At 47.5% G+C, this 4,515-nt stretch overlaps 1 pseudogene; it reads right to left on the bottom strand.

The window, feature by feature from the left end:
- LOC100960766 overlaps window positions 1-3,567 on the bottom strand; it is a 10,128-nt pseudogene extending 6,561 nt beyond the window's left edge.
- Window positions 3,568-4,515: the final 948 nt, after the last annotated feature.

A 4,515-nucleotide genomic window follows, 5' to 3' on the forward strand; every position in this document is an offset into this window, starting at 1 on the left:
TCTGCCCCATTTTCCCTTGGAGGAGTTGATCTACTCTGGTTATTCGAGTTGCCAGAGTTTTTCTGCTGAATCTGCCCCATGCTGAGTTTACCTTGTTTGGAGGCCTTATCAGAACCGTTCAGTTGGTGGCCTCTTTTGGTTGCCCAGGGAGACAGGCCGAGTGTGTCTTTTGTCTTCTCCCAGTTCTCGGGTGCTGGGGCAACTGGGGTGCAGTGGAATGGTAGCTGCTGCACGGGAGTGTGCGTGGCTAGATTAGACCTCGTTCAGCCTGCCAGGGTGCGGGGGGGGGCGGTGGGGTGGGGGCAGGAGACCGGCAGCAGCCGGATGAGTCCTAGTTTGGCTCCTCCAGGGCAACTGGTGGAACAGGGGCACTGTAGTAGCTAGATCAGTCCTAGTTCAGCACCCTGAAGCAGCCAGGGGGTGGGGGAATGGCAGTGGTAGCACAGGGTACACAAGCAACCAGATCATTCCTAATTCAGCCCCGCCAGAGTAGCTGGGGGGGAGCAGAGGACTCCTTGATTGTCACCCGTTGGATGCATAAGGCACTAGGAAGTCGATCTGTGCCCTCCCATCGTGGGAGCCTGGAGCGGGGAACTCCCCCACTTCCGTCTGTGGGACATACGTGGATCTAGCAAACAGTTCTGGGCCCGCCCAGCATGGTAGACCCCTCAACCACCACCTGCAGGGCGCACATGGCTTTAGCAAGCAGTTCTAGGCCCACCCTGCTTGGGCGGCTGGCGCGGGGAACTCCTCCCCTTGCCCCCGTGGGGTATGCTGTCTTTAGCAAGCTGTTTTGGGTCTACCTGGAATGGAGGACTCCTCCGCCACTGCCAACGGGATGCTGAGGCACTAGTAAGCAATTCTGGGTCTGCCCAGAGCTGGAGCCTGGGGCAGGGATCACCTCTGCCGCCTGTTAGGCGTGTGACTCTAGCAAGCAGTTTTGGGCCCACCCATTCAGTGAGGGCAAAGGGACCCACCCAGCAAATGGGTTAGTCTGGGAAGGTTAATACCTCCTTCCCCACCTTGCACCCAGTCACTCGTAATCCGCCTGGTCTGTGGCCCTATTCACTCCAGTAGGCCACTGCTCCCGGGTTTTACGACTGGCAAAATCAGCCAGGAATCTGAGTTCGGTAGGGGGACCTTGCGTTTTTAAATTAGGCTTCTGTCCATCTAGGTTTCTCTGCAAGTCCTTGCTTTCAGCTCTGGGCAACAGATAAATAGCAATTTACACGAGCCTTGTCAATTCTAGCCTCTGCCCGCCCAATGCCTTTGTCTGAGGGGGATTACACCTTGAGGGTTGGTGCTTTACTTAAGAACATTCTCTGCGTTTTACCTGTGGCTGCTGTCCCAAACTTCTGTTTGTTCTCCTCACGTCTGCCACAGTCAGCACAGAACAGCACCAGCCCTTTCCCCCTCCACTTCTTTCAAGCAGATGCCCAGGAATCTGGACTCCAAACCTCCAAACCTCAGATTAAGTGGGTGGAGACTCCTCAGAGTTCAATGTTGCAGGTGGGGAATATATACAGTTTTATATAGTTCAAACCTTCCCTCAACCATACACCTGGGGTGCCCCTTTGAATAGTCCTTGGGTGGTCTGCCAGGTTTAAGGGGTCCAAATCAGTTGTCCCAGTCAGCACCCATTTCAGGTGGAAGAGTTCAAATGTCTCTGGGAGCTAGATAAGAGGGGTCTGCTTGCAGTTCAGATATAACTTTCTCCAGTGCTCCGTGAGGGCGAAGGGACCCACCCGGAAAATGGGTTAGTCTGGGAAGGTTAATACCTCCTTCCCCACCTTGCACCCAGTCACTCATAATCCCCCAGGTTTGTGGCCCTATTTACTCCAGTAGGCCACTGCTCCTGTGGTTTACCTGGCAAAATCAGCCAGAAATCTGAGTTGGTACGGGGTCTTTGTGTTTTTTAAATTAGGCTTCTGTCCAGCTAGATTTCTCTGCAAGTCCTTGCATTCAGCTCTGGGCAGCAGACAAATAGCAATTTACACACAGGTGTCAATTCTAGCCTCTGCCCACCCACTGCCTTTGTCTGAGGGGGATTACACCCTGAGGGTTGGTGTTCCACTTATGAAAGTTCTCTGTGTTTTACCTGCAGCTGCTGTCCCGAACCTCTGTTTGCCCAGAGACGGGGCTGGAATGATGTCAGTTTGCAGCTCAGGATGCCACTGTTGCTGTATTGGCGTTCCCTGAGCCGACCTTCCTCTCCTCACGCCTGTACCACAGTCAGCACAGAACAGCACCAGCCCTTTCCCTCTCCAACTCTCCCAAGAAGATGCCCAAGAATCTGGATTCCATAGGTAACAAAACTCCAGACCTCGGAGTGAGTGGGTGGGGACTCCTCGGAATTCAATGTTGTAGGTGGGGAATATCTACAGTTTTATACAGTTTTACAGTTTTATGCCTGGCCAGAGGGTGCCATGGTACCCCAGTGGGGGTAGGAGGTCCAGTTTTTAGGGGGTCTCTCCGGTGGGATAGAGTGGGAGGAACTTTGAACTCTGCTCGCTTGTTTGCATGGAGTAAACTGCGAGCCCTTGTTGTGGGGGAGGGGACTCCCGTTTGCTTGGTGGTGGATTTTGTGCCTTTTGGTTGTATTTTTGAGATCGCAGCTCGCCTCAGGAAGGTTGAAGTGCACTCTTCAATCTTCTCCCTTGGCTCTGCTCCAAGCCATCAGCTAACTTGCTAAACTTCTGTCATTTAAGCCTCCTTCTGGACAAGAGCTTCTGTAAGAAGCTGGCTGCAGTCCACCAATACCAACTCTTTTCCCCACATCTTTTTCAAAAGTACTTGATTTCTTCAAGAAATACAACTCTTTTTTCTTTTGTTCTATGTAGTATCTAATGCCATCAATATGAAGAATTTTTACTACTCATGATAAGGCATTGGATAATATACTGTTTGAAGGAATAAAATCATAGTTCTTGATAGCTTTTTCAACTAATAATTTTCCTCTGCTTAAACACACCTGTAATTATAATACTTTGGGAGACTAAGATGGCAGGAATGCTTGGGGTCAAGAATTTGAGGTTGCAGTGAAATGTAATATAGTCACCATACTCTATCTGTATCTGATGACTTAAACCCGAACTTCTGTCATGGTGGGGATGAGGTGAAGTGGTTTCTGCAGTATATGCAGATTCTGCACTTTGGACAGGAGAAATTCAACCCAAGGTTTGTGCAAATTTAGCCTCTTTTTTATTTGAAATAAGATAACTGATATCTTTGCTGAGAAATTCTTCAACTCGCCCTCCCAGATCCTTAATGTCCTTTTGCAGTTTTTCAGATATGGTGACAGAAGGTAAGTCCAGGTAAAATACTTGTCCCCAAAGTGGCTTATATTTGGATTTTTCTGGTTTGTTATCAGTTCTCAGAGTTTTCAAAAATGGTCTGTTTTTTTCATGTTTGACTTGGATTCCACCTTGGAAATGTCCTTTGCTGTGGATCCTCATGGCTCCGGAGTTCATGGCAGCCGCCCAGCACCTACATGCTGGGTCGGGAGAGGGTGTTGAGCCTGGTGGCCGTGAAAACACAATTTCTCCCGGCCTTTTGACAGTACAGTCGCCTCTCCTCTTCTGCTGGCCACCGTCTCCACACAGCAGAGGTGCCGCTTCTACAGGCAGGGTTTCTGGGGCTGGATCTGGCTCCAAGGCCCGGAGAGGAAGGTGCAAGGCACTAATGAGTAGGCTGCAGCGGTTGAAGATCCTAAATAGCCTTTATCACTAATCACTTATGACAAAAATTAAGTATAGAAATAACCCAATAGGGCGGCACCTGTGGCTCAAAGGAGTAGGGCACCGGCCCCATATACTGGAGGTGGAGGGTTCAAACCCAGCCCCAGCCAAACCGAAAAAGAAAGAAAGAAAGAAAGAAATAATCCAATAACATGGCCAGAAAATTCACAGAAGAAAATTTTTTAAATTTTCTCTGTGTGGTGAGAGAGATGAGAGAGAAAGTGAGAGATGGAGAGCTGTAGGGAGGAATGGAGGAGGGAAGGAAGGAGAGGGAGAGAATCAACTTAAATATGAATCAAGGATGTGGAAACAGGCTTATAAGAAATAAATTTAAATTTTATGATGATTCTAAGTGTGGCAAAGAAATGAGAATTCTCAAATACTTCTGAAGACGTTTAAATTATTGAGATCAAGTCTTAGGGGATACATATTTAAGCATGCCAATGTAGGGAAATTTTCCCAAATGTGCAAAATTAAGATGGTAAGAGCATATTCACTACAATATTGACTGAAATCGATAACAAAAACAAGGAATAAAATGGAAGCTACCTCAAGGTTCAGTAATACATAAAAACAAATATGTAATAAAGATTAATAAAACCATTTAAGCATCTCTAGAAAAAATGATATCTGGTTTACCTTTTATCTAGCACTTTTTTCTTGGAAACATAAAAAAAATAAATTTACTATTTTACTTTAATAGATTTAGGGAATGCAAATGGTTTCTTTGTTATATGAATGAATTGCACAGTGGAGAAGTCTATGTTTTTAATATATT

The sequence above is a fragment of the Otolemur garnettii genome, unplaced genomic scaffold (assembly GCF_000181295.1).
Source record: "Otolemur garnettii isolate 467f Iridium unplaced genomic scaffold, OtoGar3 scaffold00355, whole genome shotgun sequence".
Classification (NCBI taxonomy): Eukaryota; Metazoa; Chordata; class Mammalia; order Primates; family Galagidae; genus Otolemur; species Otolemur garnettii.